Source organism: Melanerpes formicivorus, unplaced genomic scaffold (assembly GCF_026170545.1).
Source record: "Melanerpes formicivorus ecotype bairdi unplaced genomic scaffold, bMelFor1.0.p_v2 SCAF_58, whole genome shotgun sequence".
Classification (NCBI taxonomy): domain Eukaryota; kingdom Metazoa; phylum Chordata; class Aves; order Piciformes; family Picidae; genus Melanerpes; species Melanerpes formicivorus.
The window spans coordinates 1,408,842-1,428,237 of record NW_027142410.1 but is presented as its reverse complement, the minus strand read 5'-3'; the positions used below and the strand labels follow the sequence as shown (position 1 = coordinate 1,428,237).

At 45.6% G+C, this 19,396-nt stretch overlaps 1 protein-coding gene across 3 annotated transcripts in view; it reads left to right on the top strand.

Moving 5' to 3' along the window:
* LOC137452755 (carbohydrate sulfotransferase 8-like) overlaps nt 1-19,396 on the top strand; it is a 75,660-nt gene that overhangs the window by 12,832 nt on the left and 43,432 nt on the right. The window contains exon 3 of one of the 3 annotated variants that reach the window (XM_068161427.1): nt 7,986-8,063. The exons of 1 other annotated variant lie outside the window; for it this stretch is intronic. The gene's annotated coding sequence lies outside the window, so the exon portion shown is untranslated. Of the gene's footprint in view, nt 1-3,289; nt 3,457-7,985; nt 8,064-19,396 lie in introns of those variants that run through there. One more of the 3 variants, XM_068161430.1, reaches the window with a different exon arrangement.

The window sequence follows — 19,396 nt, the reverse complement described above, 5'->3', positions numbered from 1 at the left end:
GCTCTATGCACTCAAGCTGTCCTGTCACACAGAGAGCAACTCCTCCTCCTCCTCATCTTCCCAATCTATCCTTCTTAAGAGCCTGAATCCCTCCATTTGGAGCACTCCAGCCTTGCAGGCCATTCCATGTCTCTGATCCCAAAAAGACCATAGCCCTGCAACTGCACAGAGATCTCTAATTAATTCCTCATGTTCACTGCTCACACTGCATGCATGAGTGTGCTTCAGAGGAGCACACTGGCATGCTGGTTGGTTTTCCCATAATGGTGCCTTGTAGGCACGTCCTTGCCTACATGCAATTGCAGTTGAGGTGACTTTGCTTTAACCCTGATTTTATGTTCCCTTTCATGCACATCATCTTGGAACCTGTGCTTGTTAACTCCCTCACAGGGCTGCTAGTAACCATCTCCTTTCCCCATCATAATGCACATAATTTTCTGTTCCGCCTTTCTGTCCTTATTCTGCAGAATTGATTGTGCCTCCTGGGGTGGGGGGGAAACAACAAACCAACCAACCAACCAAAGCCAAAACCATCAAAACTAAAACTAAACAGATTTAAGAGTGTATGATGGGGACAGAATATTCTCTCCTGTCCTGGAATATTTATGCTCCCTGGAGTCGCTGTTTCTTTTCATGCTCTACAGGAAAGACTACACAATGTGTGCATTGGTGCTAAGTAAAGGTAGCTAGAAGGAATTGTCTTTTATCTTTGACACAAACAAATGTTACAGAAGTCTCTTCCAAAACCCTGAACCACACAATAAGCTTTCAGAGAAGAGAAATGGTTCTCTATGTTCACATGTTTATTAATATTTCTCAGTAAACTCAAAGGTCATACAGTTCTCAAGTGGTCAAACAATGGTATACCACAATGGCTGCTGGGTCATTTCTGTCTCTCCTGCTGTCCCTGTCTCTCTCTCTCCAAACCTGGACATTCTTTTGGCTTTGCCCCATGATCTAAATGAAGACATTATGTGTGTTAGGACTGAATATTTACATCACACACAATGTCAATATTGCAGAAGACTGAAGAATAAATCAGACTGGAGGAATCTCTCCTTTTAGATTCAAGAGAGTCTGTTGTCCAGACTCATGACAATAGATTTGAATCAGTGATCAATTTGATCCAGAAAGCAGGAAAAACTGGTGCTACAGAAATACTTACATTTTGCTCAGGGAAGCTGAAATCCTGGGGTTAATATGCTACAACAGCCTGATTTGTTACTGATGTCATCTGCAATCCCTTTGCCTCTGTTTACTCTGGGCAAACAGGAGGCTGGTGAATGGTAGTCATCTTGCAGCCCTGCAAGAGAACGTCCTTTGTCTATTCAGGGAGCACATCCTGTGCTCCCACAGCTCCTTCACTGCCCTGCTGCCAGGCCCTCCTGCCTGCCCTGCCAAGAGGAAACCAACAGAGGGATGTGGAGGTGCCGCTCTAGAGGAGCTGATATGCTTTTTTATTATAGGCTCCTCTTAATTCTAAGCCACCAACTCTTGACTTTGGTTTAACTGCTGTGGACAACCACTCACTGCTACCAGTATCATCATCTTTGTACACACCTTCATTAGCAGCCCTGCACAGGCAATCATGCCTGGAGCAAGGTAGGAAAGAGTGTGTCAAGAAGCTGCACAAGAACTTGTATACTAGGAGAAGGAACTGAAACTCCCAAGTGTCTGAAACTCCACAGGAGCATGGCAGGCAAATTGGAGATGTTCAGGTGCAAATTGTATCTCACAGTATCATCAAGGTTGGAAGAGACCTCAAAGATCATCAAGTCCAACCTGCCACCCAACACCTCCTGACTAACTAAACCATGGCACCAAGTGCCACATCCAATCCCCTCTTGAACACCTCCAGGGATGGTGACTCCACCACCTCCCTGGGCAGCACATTCCAATGGCGAATGACTCTCAGTGAAGAACTTTCTCCTCACCTTGAGCTTAAACTTCCCCTGGTGCAGCTTGAGACTGTGTCCTCTTGTTCTGGTGCTGGTTGTCTGAGAGAAGAGACCAACTCCCTCCTGGCTACAATCCCCCTTTTAGGTAGTTGTAGAGAGCAATGAGGTCTCCCTGAGCCTCCTCTTCTCCAGGCTAAACAATCCCAGCTCCCTCAGCCTCTCCTCATAGGGCTGTGCTCAAGGCCTCTCCCCAGCCTTGTTGCCCTTCTCTGGACACATTCAAGTGTCTCGATGTCCTTCTTAAACTGAGGGGCCCAGAACTGGACACAGGACTCAAGGTGTGGCCTAACCAATGCAGAGTCCAGGGGCACAATGACTTCCCTGCTCCTGCTGGCCACACTATTCCTAATGCAGGCCAGGATGCCATTGGCCTTTTTGGCCACCTGGGCACACTGCTGGCTCATGTTTGGGCGGCTGTCAATCAGCACCCCCAGGTCCCTTTCTGTTTGGCAGCTCTCCAGCCACTCTGACCCCAGCCTGTAGCTCTGCATGGGGTTGTTGTGGCCAAAGTGCAGCACCAGGCACTTGGACTTGTTGAATGCCATCCTGTTGGACTCTGCCCATCTGTCCAGTCGGTCACTCTGAATGTCCAGAGAGCCATATGAAAAAGTAGTAAAGCCACTGTTAAAGTTGCTGGATCAGAGGTAAGATGTCTGTCAAGAATAAAAGGTGAGTTAAGGAAAGTCCATCAGGTACCAAAGAACACTGGACTTCCAGAAGGAATCACAGTGAAAGTCCTCGCAACACAACTGAGAGAATAGATGTTGGGGAGAGACTATCTGGTCCAAGCCCACCTTGCAATAGGATGCTGGCATCTAAAACTGAGGAAAATATACATGGAATTTCCCAATCTAAACTTAGACAACAACAATCAAGCTGCACCAGGATGCAAAAGCCCAAGAAGGCTCCAAGTGTTGAAAGAAAAAACACCAGTATTATCCTGGATGACATTAAATGAACATCAGAAACAGCAGCAATGAATATGGGTGGAGGAGAGTGGACATTAAAAGGTTCAAAGAGGGAGTCTCCAAAGGGCAGCCAGCATGCACTAACAGGGAGCAGTAGGGAAGGTTGCACAAGGGAATAGCAGAGGCTGAAGTAGCTTCCAGCATTGATGAAGAGACAGGAGGAAAATTATTTCAAAAAAGCCCAAAGAGAAGGACTGAAAATGCTTATCAAAACCCTGAGTACATGCTCTTTGTACAACACAGAATAATTACTTTGAGGACATTAAAGGGAGAGCTGTGTCAGGCTGCTGGAGCGTCTACTTACTGTCTGGCATTTTAATCAGGCAGTGAGGTATTAAGTTCATGTGCAGGAAGGAAGAAAAAGAGAAAAATGTGTCCTTGTTAAACATGATTCAGAAAGTACTGCACAGAAGTAATTTCTCAGGTGTCACAGTATGTTAGAGGTTGGAAGGGACCTCCAGAGATCATCGTGTCCAACTCCCCTGCCAAAGCAGCATCACTTAGGGTAGTCTGCACAGGAATGCGTCCAGGTGGGTTTTGAAAGGCTCCAGAGAAGGAGACTCCACAACCTCTCTGGGCACCCTGCTGCAGTGCTCTGTCACATCAGGTATGACTGATTTAGATATAAAGATAAAATCTTGGAAATAAATAGCTTACAACTGTTTCAGAGAAGAAAATATTTACTCCATGCTTGTAAACATGCCAGGGCTTGTTAGGAGGGTGTGTAGATTAGGCAGGCGTTTACTCACAGGCACAATGAGCCATTTAGAAATGTTTTAAAGGTGTGAGAAGGAAATTGCTGTAATATAAGATGCAGTTCTACTGCCAAAACCAATAAACCTATAAATGTTTCTTTAGTGCTCCAGCAAAAAAAAGAAAAGTAAAGAGGTAGATAGGACAGCAAAGAAAATCCTATTAAATGTCTTGATTCTGTAGTAATTAAGGAAAATATTAGGGCAGTGAAACTGGTGAAGAATACATCTTATGATTTATGGTGAGAATAAATCTTATGAAGAGCAACTGAAGGAGCTGGGGCTGTTTAGTTTGAAGACATGGAGGCTGAGGGAGACCTCATTGCTCTCTGCAACTACCTGAAAGGACATTGTAGAGAGGTTGGTGCTGGTCCCGTCTCACTTGTAACTAGCCATAGAACGAGAGGGAATGGCCTCAAGCTGCAACTAGGTTCAGACTGGACTTTAGGGAAAAAAAATTCACAGAAAGAATGGAATGTGCTGCCCGGGGAGGTGGTTGAGTCACCAGCCCTGGATGTGTTTAAAGATTGTTTAGATGTGGTGCTTGGGGACATGGTGTAGGAGTGAACTTTGTAGGGTAAGGTTAATGGTTGGACTTGATGATTCCAAAGGTCCTTTCCAACCTGAATGATTCTGTGACTCTGATTTTCTCAAATCACAGACATATTAATGTCATATTAACATTAACGTTTGCAAAAGGATATGACTGTACCAGTTTTCTATTGAGTATAGAGTAAGAAGGGCAATGAGGCTGGTGTGAGGCCTTGAGCACAAGCCCTACGAGGAGAGGCTGAGGGAGCTGGGGTTACTTATCCTGGAGTAGAGGAGGCTCAGGGGAGACCTCATTGCTCTCTACAACTATCTGAAGTGAGGTTGTAGCCAGGTGGAGGTTGGTCTCTTCTTCCAGGCAACCAGCACCAGAACAAGAGGTCACCATCTCAAACTGTGCCAGGGGAAGTTTAGGCTGGAGGTGAGGAGAAAGTTCTTCACAGAGAGAGTTGTTAGCCACTGGAATGTGCTGCCCAGGGAGGTGGTGGAGTCACCATCCCTGGAGGTGTTCAAGAGGAGATTGGATGTGGCACTTGGTGCCATGGTTTAGTAGTCATGAGGTGTTTGGTGACAGGTTGGACTTGATGATCTTTTCCAGCCTTATTGATTCTATGGTTCTATTCACAACCCATATTCATATGTGAAAAAAGTGCTGATATTTTAAAAGACTGGAGGGTTAAGCCTAAACTCTTAGTTGACATTTAGGTTGGACTCGATGATCCTCGAGGTCTCTTCCAACCTTAGTTATACTGTGATACTGTGACATAGCTATAAATATTTGAAACTAGGAAGTTTTGAACGAAAAGCTGAGAACTGGGCTTCCTTACAGTATTAAAAATATGAGTATTGTGATCTGTTACTTGCACAAGGGGAAAATAAAGCGAAGAATGTTCTATACGAAAAGCAGTCCTGAGAGAGTGGCAAACAAGGTAGAAAAGATTGGAGGCTTTTCTGAACTTTCAGCAGGTGCCTGGAAGATGATTTTTTTAACATGATCAGATGTATAAAAAGAATAGTGAACATTTAAATTCTTTGAACAAAAGGGGGGGGGGGGAGAAAAAAGGGGGAGGGGAAAGAAAAGAATGAAAGACAGAAGAGGTAAGAATTCTGAGCTAAAATATAGGGCATGCTTTAAAAATCTGACATCTTTGTGGGACAGGAGCGAGCCCAACATTGCAGAGAGCAAATCCTAGGAGCTGTTTTGGAAAGCCAGGAAATGATGTTTGAAAATGCCTTGTGTCAAGTTGTTTTCTTGTGGAAGATGGAGTCGCAGAGGTAACTGTCCCTTCCCAAACCTGGCGTGATCAATCCGGATTGATGTGAGGCAGTGAGACATACATCGTGTTTCTGTCAATACTTCGTTCTGTTCTAAACTCCTTTTTCCTCCTCCTCCAGTCTCTTTGTTCTGTGTTAAAAATACAACATTTTGATTCAGAGCTCTTGGTGTGAGATACAGTGCAAGGACATAGGGAGAAAATAGATGAAGGAAAACACGAATAACATGTTCATCAGATTATCCACCAATCTCCCTTGGTTGTGGCAGCTTGGTGTGTGCGTTATTTCTGGCATAGTTATTCACATTGTCTTCTTTTCCAGCAGAATAGTGGGAGTGAGGCACTGAACAAACAAGGCAAGGAACAAAAAGATATTTCAAACTTGAACTGAGAACTGAACATTTCAGAGGATTAACTGAAGGTCTGTTAGAAGCTGATTGAAAAGAAAATATGCAGCTGTGGCACAGCAGTATGATTATTCCCATTCACTGTTTATCTTGCTTTTTCCAGCAAATGAGATTAAAGCTACACCAGCAGATAGGAAATTTTGCTGGGAAGGTTGCATTTCACAAATTATTAACTCTGCTTGCACACAAGAGAGCGAGGACTCATAGGCATTTTGTGGGAAGCAAGCCAAAGCCTTCTAAGTCTCATCAGTGCACTACTTGCTGCAGCACTGCAAGGGAGCTTGCCCCAGGGATATGGGGAAGGCTGTTCTAGCCTCAGAGAGACTGCATTAGCTAAGGTTTAAATGGGAGGAGTTGTTAATCTCCAACACCTGTAGGGGGATCTGTGGAGAAAATAGTCCACAGATTATTTCCAGCTGTAGATTTAAGGCAGCTGTGGATCCCAGAGGTGAGTGGGATCCCACTGACTCAGAGAACCAACTAACCCGAGCAAAAGGACCGAGTTTGAGGCACTCCATTGACAAAGTGTTTCACAGAGTGTAGCAAACAAATTAAAATAATGCAAAAGAAGCACTGCATGACAGAAGTACAGGAGTATACTAGGCAGAAAGAGAAGTGTAAAGCTGGTACTTTTTAAGTTATCAGGAGGCTGGTAGCCCAGGCCCACATGCAGCTGGAAGCACCACCACCAGGTTGGGGGTTCACCTCAGAGTATGGGAATGATAGGTGCCACTGGGCCCTGGTAGCCCTGACCAGCCTGAACCGGGACCTCCCCACACCCACCTGCCCAGGGGGTCTATCTAAGCTCGGCTGAGGCCTGGCTGGTGGGGTGCCTGTCTCCAGCTGAGGTGTGCCTTTGGAGTACCTCATTGTGAATGTCCACCCATGGGCTGCTGTCCTGGCATTGCCTGTCCCCATAGCCCTGCCCAGCCATGCCTGGAGCTGACCCTGTGGGTTGGCCTTTAGGGCTGGTCTGCCCCAGCACGCCGAGCCCGCACCCTCTCAGTCAGGCGCAGCTGCTGTCTCTGGCCATGGGTGGTGGGACAAGGCTGTACTGCTCTGGGGATCCTTTTGCACCTGGCCCTGGAGGAGCAGCCACCACCACTGCTCCTCAGCCCCAGAGGCATAACTTCTCCATGCTCAGTCTTCATTTGAGGACCACTGCCCTGAGAAGGAGTCATGGCTTTGGTGTCTAATCCTTAGTGCAAAGCCATGCCATGACAAGCAGGTCAGCAGGCAAATAGCAGCAGGTGAATTTATTTTGGCTCCCTGCTTCTAAGCAAGCCAGGTCAGACTCTGGCTTCCTGGTTTTGTCTTGCAGCACCTGAACCTTGAAGCTCTCTCCTGCTGTCAGTTCTGCCTGTGGAAGCTAAAATCCTCAAGCCTTTGACAAGCACTTGTCTCTTAACTCCCTCCCCTTAGCTGTCCTTTGGCCTAGCTGAGGTTAAAAGCCTTGATTTGTAAAACTGCTGTCTGTGCTGCGTTTCAAAGAGCTAGGCTTGTTCCTGCTGCTTTCTTAAGTGGAGTGATGGTTCCCAAGACACAACAGACAGACAGCTCTAGCCTCAAATTCTTTTATTCCTCTTGACAAGAACCTTCTTGTTTTCTTCCCCAGAGAGTATCCCATGTCCCCTAGATAGGGAAACTTTAAATGTAACACTTCAGATGACACAAAAAAATATCTCCCTCCTTGGCCAGTCTTATGCCAGAAGATCCATCCTAGGTTAATTATAAAAAACTCTGCTGAAATACCTTTGTAAGATTAGCGATCACCAGAGAGAAGGCCTCGCTGGAGTGTAGCAACTGCTTCTTTCATCTACTCTCCTAAAAATATGATCAGAAAATGACACAGTAGTCGCTGTCCTGTTAGTCAGTTCTGACCCATCTTGGTCCCCTGGTTCAAATGACATCACTTTAAAAAGTTTTGTGCTCTAAATACCTCTCAGTTGTCTTCATTTTACATAGTTTCAGATTTCGTTAAATAGCTGCACTGGGAGAAACCCAGAAACTACAGCTTCTGGACGTGCATCAGAGAGAGAAGAGCAGGATGCCTGAAATTCTCCCTTCTTTGCTCCAGGCAGATGCCAGACTTTAAGAGTCATGTAGGAGGAAGAAAAACTGGCAGAAGATCCAGATATGAAGATTGTCTAGCTCTGTAAGTAAGAAAATCATCTGTGCATTCCTGAGTGCAGGAGGACTCTCGGGTAACTCTCCTTTTCACAAATAACATTTTTCAGCAAGCACTTCCAGTGTTCTACAGGATTTTCCCCATGGTGTGGGGGCCTGTGTTTAGGTAGATTTTCTCATCATTTCCATACTGTTTCATCTGCCTTCCCAAAACAATATTCAGCCAAATGTCTGCAAACCAAGTCTGAAATCTCAATCAGATTTCTTATATTTTTCTTTTTTTTTTTTCTGGTTGAGAACTTCCCAGGTGTCTGGTATCTAGCTTAAAGAGAGGGCAGGGATTACAATCAGTAGTGTTTAGCCTGATTTACAGTTACTGCCCCAGAGTTTCCCAAGTATTTATGCACTGAATTATCTGCTGTGTGCTCAGATCCTCCACACACGTTGGTTTGTTTCTTGTAGCTATATTGTTTCAATACAGCTTATTGCTGTCTACAACTACCTGAAGGGTGGTTGTAGCCAGGGAGGGGGGTTGGTCTCTTCTCTCTAGCAACCAGCACCAGAACGAGAGGACACAGTCTCAAGCTGCACCAGGGGAAATTTAGGCTGAAGGTGAGGAGAAAGTTCTTTCCAGAGAGAGTAGTTCGCCATTGGAATGTGCTGCCCAGGGAGGTGGCGGAGTCACCATCCCTGGAGGTGTTCAAGACGGGATTGGACTTCATGATCCTTGAGGTCTCTTCCAACCTTGGCGATACTGTGATACTGTCAAATGGGCCAGAGCAAGAGCCTGGTGCATTAGGGTTGTCAGACTTAATTAGATCAGGTTCTGAGTAAGCTGACCTAGTTGAAGATGTGCCTGCTTATTTCAAGGTGAGTTGGACTAGATGACTTTTAAAGGTCCCTTTCAGCTGAATATATTCTATGATTCATTAAGCACAATCCCTTCCTGAACTTGCCTGGACCTAAGAAGTGTGCACTGATTCCTTCTCAATGGGATAACTTTAGAGTGCCCTGGAATGATGACAGCCCCGTCTATGAATTTTTTTTCCAACTCTACTATCCAATTTTTGGAGGTAACACTTCTGCTAGGAGGTTGTAGACAGGTGGATGTTGGTCTCTTCTCCCAGGCACCCAGCACCAGAACAAGAGGACACAGTCTCAAGATGTGTCAGGGGAGGTGACTGGATGTTAGGAAGAAATTCTTCCCAGCAAGAGAGATTGCCCATTGGAATAAGCTGCCTGGGGAGGTGGTGGAGTCACCATCATGCGAAGTGTTTAGGAGGAGACTTGATAGGGTGCTTGATTGCATGGTTTAGTTGATTAGGTGGTGTTGGATTGGTTGATGGGTTGGACACGATGATCTTGAAGGTCTCTTCCAACCTGGTCTGGTCTGGTCTGGTCTGGTCTGGTCTGGTCTATGCTATGCTATGCTATGCTATGCTATGCTATGCTATTCCGCTCCTGAGGTTTGCACCCTTAACTTGGAACAATCATTTAGGTGGAAATATTATGAAACAGAGGAAAAAGATAGCTATTGTTTAAGGGTCTTGTCTTAATCCACCTGTTCGTCTGTCTGTTCACGTCAGACTTATGTGGCAGGGATTCTGCCTGAGCAGTGATAAGCACACACCTAATGGAAATGGTCATTCTGTCTTGCAAAAGATAAACAAAGGGGTTTTTTTTGTTTTTGCTCAGTGCCTTCAAACAGCCTCATGTTTTGTCACGAAGATTAGAGAGTAGAAACATGTGTGTTCAGAATGGCATCCCAGGGCTGGCTTGGGTCTTCTTACCATTAATGCATCCCAGTGAAACTTCCTCAGTGAATGAGTGCAAATGCTTTATGAGCTGTAGTAGTAGCCTCCTGTGGTACCTTCTAACTCACTGTCCTTCCATTTTTAAAAGCTCTGGGTGATCTGATCTGGTGTTGGCAATTGTCTCACTTGGAGCTGGGGGGTTGGACCAGCTGGATTCCAAAGGACCCTTCTGATCAACCCTTCTTTTTTGTCTTGCGATTGTACAGTCTTTGATTTATTACCTATCAGCATCTGAGCAGAGAATGCAACATTCCAAGCACACAGTTGAGGCAATGGGGAAGCTTATAAAACAAACAGACACCCCCCCCCCCCCCCCGCCCAAAACAAACCAACCAAAAACCCCCACAACAAACCAAACCAAGCAAACCAATGAACCAACCTAGTGAGTAGATAAAGAATTATGGTCTGAAGGCTGGGACCCAGGCACTGTTCACCTACACTACATTCATGTTAACTTAGTAAAGGGAATAAAAGATTGTGCTGACTTCTGGCAACCACATTCTTGATTACTGCATTTGTCACAGCTGGTAAAGTACTGTCAGAAGCTTTCTAAAATTACAATACTGACTGGTGCCAGCACTGCTTTAATTATTGCTCTCAAGCCACAGCTGATTGAACTTCAAGAATTGAACTGCCTCCATACCTTCCTGTAACATCTCTCCTCCCTTTGCCCTGGAAGCCAGGAAATTTCAGAGCACTCTGATTTCTTAGCAAGGTATTAATTATTCTAACTCCACTAGGCTGAACTCAGTCTAAACTTTCTGTGGAGCCTGAGGGCGTGGAGGCAAGACAGTTACAGAATATATCTTTTTCCCTGTGGCATTCATAACTTGCATGTCCCTAACTCTTCTGCCCATTTGACAAATGCATTTGCTTCATCTGTTGCATAACATACACCTGGTGGTGTATTCACATCTGTAGAGGTATGTGACAAGATAGTGATTTTAACATGCTGACAGGTGAACTTCGACATAATTATGATCCCTGACTCGACTGACAAATGCACATAAAGCTGGAAAATAAAGCTTTCTTCCCCCCACCCTGAGATCTTAATATGTACTGTTCAGGCACTTGAAAGCACTCCTCCAAACAGTTGTTTGCATCAAGGATTAAAGTTATTGTTCCTACCTGTCCCTGGCCATTGATGCGCACATTGTGTATTCACTGTCAGGTATGACAAAGCAGCAGCCCTGGGATTTGTGTGTGGGTGTGCATATAGACCTTCTACAACAGAGCAGAGCTTTGGCCTCTGTTGTAGGTGACCTGGACAGAACAAATCTCCTTTATTTGGGGAAGTAAGGATGGTTCTCCAGAGGCAGCTCTGCTGCTCTTGTACTACAGCTAATGCCTGCGTAGGCCGGGGCTGAGAACAGCTCTGCAGAAACAGCCTCATTCTCCCTCAGGAAAGTGAAAACCAGAGCTGTCCCTCTGATGCAGAGGCTTGGGTCTAGTCAGTTCTGGTCCTGGTGCAGGGGAAGCATTGAGAACCAAGCACATGAGAGTCACAGGCAACTGGGGCAGGAAGACCTGCAGATTAACTAGCAAGCCCTGATTCCCTGCAGGCAGAGAAACTTCAGCCTGTTTGGCCAATCTTGCCAGTGACTACCAACATTTCCACTCGAAGTTTATTTCTAATGTCTAAATGAAGCTTCTTGCTGCAGTGCAGACACATTGTTTCTCACTGATTCCAAAGACAAGAGATTATTTCCCTTCCTTTGTAAAAGTACCTTTTACATCCTGGAAGACTGTTGTTTCATCTCAGTATTCTCTTCTGTAACACTGACAACGTCAGCTTTTACATTATTGGGCTTTTTTTTTCCAATCTAAGGTCACAGTCTTTGGATTTTTAATCATTTCCACCTCTCTTCTGAGTCCTCTTTTGTTTGACAAGTATCTTCCCTAAAGTGCTGTGTCCAAAATTGAGCAAAACATATGAGAATCTGAGCAAATTTTGTCTGTGTTTGTTTGGAAAGTAGTTTAAGATTCTTTTTTCTCACAGCTTTTCTCTATTTTTCAGCCATAGCAAGGATGAGCAGCTTGTTGTCCTGAACACTGCAGTCCAAGAGTGTGATACCTGGCTCTCATTATTACATACAAACCCTTCAGTTTAGTGACTTCAGTTTAGTCTAGTAACATAATGACAGAATCTCCTCTCATCCCTGGCATGTTTGTGACGCAGTTGCCAAACAAAACTATTTTGTAGCTGAATGTGGCTCCCTTGGCTCCTCTAGGCTGTGGAAATTCGGTCTAGAATGAAAATAACTACAACACCCAGCCAATGTACTGTGATGCAGGGGTTATTAAATAAGGCTGATTCTTTAGTTAGTGAGAGCTTCTTGGAAGTATGAAGTTTTGGAGAATAGACTAGGCTCAGCGCCTCAGAGGGGCTGTCCCCAAGATCCTGTGCAGTATTGGTGTACCCTACACACAGGGCACAGCTGCTGAGCGCACAGCTGCTGAGCCCCCAGCTCCACGGCCAGCCCAGCTCATGGTGACTCCCAGCAGGACTCTGGGGAGGAGAAGAGGAGCTGGCAGAGTCTGTCTCATTGTCCACATGGTCTCTGTTTCTGCAGCCTTGGGCCTTCATGGCAAATCCACACCATGGAACAAGGTGTGGTGCAGAGTTGGTGTCAGAGCTGCCAAATGGAGAGGGACCTGGTGGTGCTGATTGACAGCCACCTAAACATGAGCCAGCAGTGTGCCCAGGGGGCCAAGAAGGCAAATGGCATCCTGGCCTGCATTAGGAATAGTGTGGCCAGCAGGAGCAGGGAAGTCATTGTGCCCCTGTACTCTGTACCCTGTACAAGGCTGGGGAGAGGCCTTGAGCACAAGCCCTACGAGGAGAGACTGAGGGAGCTGGGATTGTTTAGCCTGGAGAAGAGGAGGCTTAGGGGTGACCTCATTGCCCTCTACAACTACCTGAAGGGAGCTTGTAGCCAGGAAGGGGTTGGTCTCTTCTCCCAGGCAACCAGCACCAGAACAAGGGGACATTGTCTCAAGCTGCGCCAGGGGAAGTTTAAGCTCAAGGTGAGGAGAAAGTTCTTCACTGAGAGAGTCATTGGCCATTGGAATGTGCTGCCCAGGGAGGTGGTGGAGTCACCATCCCTGGAGGTGTTCAAGAGGGGACTGGACGTGGCACTTGGTGCCATGGTCTAGTCATGAGGTCTGTGGTGACAGGTTGGACTCGATGATCCTTGAGGTCTCTTCCAACCTTGCCGATACTGTGATACTGTCAAATGGGCCAGAGCAAGAGCCAGGCACAGTATCTCCAGGGAAGGAGGCACAGTGTCCAACCCCAACCCTGGAGGTTTTGAAGGCCAGGCTGGATGTGGCTCAGAGCAACCTGATGTAGTGTGAGGTGTCCCTGCCCATGGCAGGGGGCTTGGAACTAGGTAATCCTTGAGGTCCCTTCCAACCCTAACAACACTATGAGACCATTATTTCAGCAGCCCTTTTCTGTCTCCTTTCCTCTGGATGACTTCTGATGACACAAAGGCACGTCTGTATTGTTCATTTATCGGAACAACAGTTAGAGCAAATGTGCTAATATTGACACTCTTAACTGCTGCTTGTTCACATGCCTTTATATACACAAGGTTAAGTACATTTGCTGCTCTTAATTAAATTTTCTTTCCTTGTGTGAAGGTTGTTCCTATTACAGTGTTACAGCTACAGTTTCACATGGCTAGAAGCCATGTACTACATATGCTAATGAAGAGTTTGGTTAGGATGCTGTGCCTTTGAATGTCCTTTGTCACACAATTTATACCTTGCATGCAATGCCCGTTGAACCATCCTGCCATGGCTCTTTTTCCATGACAGCTAAGAAATTGCCTTTTTGCATCCTCTAATGTACACTTGTGAAAGTGTCCCAGAGTTCCCACATGTCAAAGGTGCCACTGCAGAACAAGAAGTGGCCTTTGCAGAGAAAGTATCATAAAACTTCTAGTTGTTAAACTCAGTGTACAAAATAAAACTCATCCAGAAAAAAAAACCTGAGGGGAAAAAACCCCTGCTGCATACATTGGCCAGCTCTGAAATGATAACCAAACTGTATTGCTTCATCAGCCTTTTTGAGTAGAAATGTCCAACTGTTACTGAGTAATATGGACAGTTCAACAGAACAGTGACTTCTCCTGGGCATGAAGTCTGGCACTTGGAATCAAGGGAAAGCTGAGTAGAGCTCCACGTGGCAAGATTTGCAGAAGGAACAGGAAACTATTTGTGCCACAGATGTCCAACCCCATAGGGAAATAATAGGCCATTGTGTGCTCTTTCACCACTGCAGTGAATAATCCTGAGAAACAGGATCAATGATGTCAGAGTGTGAAATACATTAGTGTAAAACATGTCTTACTTTATAACTTAGCCACTGAAAATAGTACCTTTTAAACAGAGGCAAAGTGTCAAATGATTGCAGGATAGGCTGGAGGTTAGGAAGAAATTCTACACAGAGTGATTGCCCATTGGAATGGGCTGCCTGGGGAGGTGGTGGAGTCACCATCATTGGAGGTGTTTAGGAGGAGACTTGATGGGGTGCTTGGTTGATTAGGTGGTGTTGGATGATAAGTTGGACATGATGATCTCAAAGGTCTCTTCCAACCTGGTTTATTCTGTTCTACTCTGGCAAACTTTGAAGGGTTTCCACATGCAGTGGTAGGTGCTGGTGGACTTTAATAAGTAATCTGTGGGCTCCAACCTAAATCAGGAGTCAGCACTCAGAAGGCTGTTGCCTATGAATATAATACAGGTGCTCATTGACTGCCAGAGTGCTGATTCAATGAAGAGCCCATAGAGGAATGCATATTGTGCTGCTAGTTCCCCAAGATAATAACTTAGATTTATTCTATTTTATTTACCTTTCCCCCCTCCCCACCATAGAATTACTGACTGCCAAATCTCAGAATTAAGATGGTTAATTAAAGACAGTAAAGATGTCTCAAAACTTCTCTGTAGAAAGTCTTTCTCTAATCAGTAGGATGTTTCTTGTGCCACATCCCTTTGAGAAAGAAAGAACCATCATCTGGAGATGTCCAATTGTGACTGTACACAGATGGAATGCACATATATTGGCATAAATATGCATTCAGAATTAAAAACTAGCAAGAAAGGTACAGGAACAAATTTCTTTCTCCTAAATGCAAGTAGACATGACAAGTTAATAACCCTTAAAATGATATTAGAATATAAAGCAAAGGTTTGATTGAATGATCCCACGGGGAGGCATATAGTTATTCTCTTTATAGAAAAATGATTAAACCACAGATTTTTTTTGGTTTGCTTAGCCTGTAATGATTTAGAATAGAATACATTAGAATAGAATTAGCCTGGTTGGAGAAGACCTTCAAGATCATCGAGTCCAACCTCTCAACCAGCACCATCTAATCAACTAAACCATGGCACCAAGCACCCCATCAAGTCTCTTCCTAAACACCTTCAGTGATGGTGACTCCACCACCTCCCTGGGCAGCACATTCCAATGCCCAATCTCTCTTTCCATGAAGGACTTCTTCCTAACATTCAGCCTAAACCTCCCCTGGTGCAGCTTGAGACTGTTTCCTCCTAATCAAGTTCTTCTCATTTACTCAAGATCATCTTGAAATTTGTAATTTTCAGTCTTTTCTCTGGAACAAATTCTTGCATAAAAGTAAACCTAACTGATACTTCCTGCTGTATGGTTTGGCACTGCTTCTCACGCTGCCTGTTTTATTTGCTGCCCTAAAATGCATTACTTCTTTCAGGAATGGGGTTTTGCCTACATACTCAAACCCAGAAACGTTCTTCCAACATATTGGCACTTGGTGCCATGGTTTAGTTGATTAGATGGTGTTGGGTGATAGGTTGGACTCGATGATCTCGAAGGTCTCTTACAACTTGATTAATTCTGTATTCTGGACAGATGGGCAGATGGGCATTCAACAAGTCCAAGTGCTGAGTGCTGCACTTTGGCTACGGCAATCCCATGCAGAGCTACAGGCTGGGGTCAGAGTGGCTGGAGAGCTCCCAAACAGAGAGGGACCTGGGGGTGCTGATCAACAGCCACCTGAATATGAGCCAGCAGTGTGCCCAGGTGGCCAAGAGGGCAAATGGCATCCTGGCCTGCATTAGGAATAGTGTGTCCAGCAGGAGCAGGGAAGTCATTGTGCCCTGTACTCTGCATTGGTTAGGCCACACCTTGAGTCCTGTGTCCAGTTCTGGGCCCCTCGGTTTAAGAAGGACATCGAAACACTTGAACGTGTCAAGAGAAGGGCAATGAGGCTGGTGAGAGGCCTTGAGCACAGCCCTGTGAGGAGAGGCTGAGGGAGCTGGGATTGTTTAGCCTGGAGAAGAGGAGGCTCAGGGGTTACCTCATTGCCCTCTACAACTACCTTGGGGGTGGTTGTGGCCGGGAAGGGGTTGGTCTCTTCTCCCAGGCAACCAGCACCAGAACAAGGGGACACAGTCTCAAGCTGCACCAGGGGAGGTTTAGACTCGAGGTGAGGAGGAAGTTCTTCACCGAGCGAGTCATTCCTCATTGGAATGTGCTGCCCAGGGAGGTGGTGGAGTCATTGTCCCTGGAGGTGTTCAAGAGGAGATTGGACGTGGCACTTGGTGCCATGGTCTAGTCATGGGGTCTATGTTGATAGGTTGGACTCGATGATCCTCAAGGTCCTTTCCAACCTAAGTTATACTGTGATACTGTATTAAGAATGTCCTAGAGGAATCCTAAATATAATAGATCACTGTTTGACTAAAATCACAGAATTGTGGAATCATAGAATCAACAAGGTTGGAAAAGACCTCAGAGATCATCAAGTCCAGCTTGTCACCCAGCACCTCATGACAACTTCAAGTGCCACGTCCAATATTTTTTGAACACCTCCAATGATGGTGACTCCACCACCTCCCTGGGCAGCACATTCCAATGGTCAATAACTCTCTCTGTGAAGAACTTTCTCCTCACCTTGAGCCTAAACTTCCCCTGCTGCAACTTGAGACTGAGTTTATCAGATGGATGTTGAGAAGTATGTATTAAGAAACACATGCAAAGCAGAGTCATAGCTACCTATATGGTCATGATATAAATATCCAGACAGGCAGAAACAAAGTTTAGATGTGAAACTCCAAAGTTTGGGGGAAGTTCTTGTTTGGTGTGTTGTTGTTTGCTATGCCCAGGCTTGAACAAGGTGCTTGTACCATCTACATGCCAACTAATAAATACAGCTTATGTGTAGATAAGCACCAGGGGAAGTTTAGGCTGGAGGTGAGGAGAAAGTTCTTCACAGGGAGATGCTAGCCATTGAGATGTGCTGTCCAGGGAGGTGGTGGAGTCACTGTCCCTGGTGGTGTTCAAAAAGGGACTGGATGTGGCACTTGAAGCCATGGTTTAATTGTCATGAGGTGCTGGGTGACAGGTTGGACTTGATGAACTTTGAGGTCTTTTTCAACCTTACTGATTCTATGATTTCAAAAATGTTCTTTTGAAAATCTGTGACACTCAGCTTTATCTGTTGGTTGCTGCTGCTGTTTTGGTCTCTGTCAGCACACAATAAAGGAGGAAATAGGCCACAGAGACTGCAATTGCCCTGTATGCAGAGAGTTAATTCTCCCAGAGAAAGGAAACACCAGTCAGGAAAGTTTCACTTACAGCTGCCACGGCTGGAGTCTTTGGTGCTGTTTATCTGCTAGTACTTGAAGATATGAAATACTCCAGAATGGAACAGAATGGAATAGAACAGAATTAACGAGGTTGGAAAAGACCTTTGATATCATCGAGTCCAACCTATCATCCAACACTATCTAATCAACTAAACCGATGCCCAGGCCTACCCTGCCCCACCTCTTTCTGGGGGCAGTAAAGAAAAATGCATTTTGTGTTTTGTTTGGTAACATATTCATTTATTTTAGCCTCTTTTAGCAAGGACCAAATTCAGATTCAGTGTAAGGAGAAATAACCCTAATTGGCCAAGTGTCTGTGCCAATTCCTTCAGCCTGTGTGCAGAGGGAATGGCAGAACTTGGGGTATAGGGATGTTACACCTGAAAGAATTTAGCACTGAGCTAACCAACACATCAAACAGCATGAGATTTAACACATCCAAGTGCTGGGTTCTGCACATTGGCCACAGCAACCCCATGCAGAGCTACAGGCTGGGGTCAGAGGGGCTGGAGAGCAGCCAGGCAGAGAGGGACCTGGGGGTGCTGGTCAATGGCAGGCTGAACATGAGCCTGCAGTGTGCCCAGGCAGCCAAGAGGGCCAAAGGTATCCTGGCCTGCATTAGGAACAGTGTGGCCAGCAGGAGCAGGGAGGTCATTCTGCCCCTGTACACTGCACTGGTTAGGACACACCTTGAGTCCTGTGTCCAGTTCTGGGCCCCTCAGTTTAGGAAGGAGGTTGACTTGCTGGAACGAGTCCAGATAAGAGCAACAAAGTTGGTGAGGGGCTTGGAACACAGCCCTGTGAGGAGAGGCTGAGGGAGCTGGGGCTGCTCAGCCTGGAGAAGAGGAGACTCAGGGGTGACCTTATCACTCTCTACAACTACCTGAAGGGAGGTTGTAGACAGGCAGATGTTGGTCTCTTCTCCCAGGCAGCCACTACCAGAACAAGACGACACAGTCTCAGGCTGCACCAGGGGAAGTTCAGGTTGGATATTAGGAAGAAGTTCTATACAGAGAGAGTGATTGCCCATTGGAATGGGCTGCCCAGGGAGGTGGTGGAGTCGCCGTCATTGGAGGTGTTCAGGAGGAGACTTGATGGGGTGCTTGGTGCCATGGGTTAGCTGTTTGGGTGGGTTGGATTGGTTGATGGGTTGGACACGGTGATCTTGAAGGTCTCTTCCAACCTGGTTTGGTTTATTCTAAATAAAAATGGTTTTGAATATCAATAAAGCAGAAAACCAGAAGTGCAAACCTCTATAATGATTCTATGTAGTTCAAATTAGAAGAAAGAAAGCATCATCTTTTCTTCTCAAGCCAGCCAAAACACTTCAAATGTTTGAGTACAAGCCTGGGGAAGGCAGGCTTTTTGCCCACACTGGAAATAAAGTTCTGGTGAATTTTCTTTGAACAGCTGTAGTACTGTCAAGGCTGTGGAGAACAATTTGACTTCTTTTATGATGAATGGAAACTGCTCACTTTGATCAAACAAGCCTTTGGAAAGCTGCAGCTTGCTTATTAGCACGATTGTTAGATAGCCAGATCCTAGCGCACAAATTGTTTCTGTGTGTGTGGGGAACGGGCCACGCCCTGGACTGCCTCAGTTCATGCCTTTTACAGCGCTCTCCGTTGCTCTTCTAGCAGATATTGTACCCGTGTTAGAGAAGGACCAGGAGTGGCTGTAAAACTGCTCAGGGCAACAATAGGGCTCTTGGTCTGACTCAACAGCATGCAAAGGTTTAGAACAGGTTTTAAAGGAAAGAAATAAATAAGGCAGGGCAATAAAATGGAACATACATTGAGCTAAAGGTAGATCATGCTGTGCTGTACTGATCTGATCTCTCTGATAAAAGGAATTATCTGGTTAAGAGAAATGCAATTGATTTAATTAGGGCAGGCTTCAGGAGAACCTT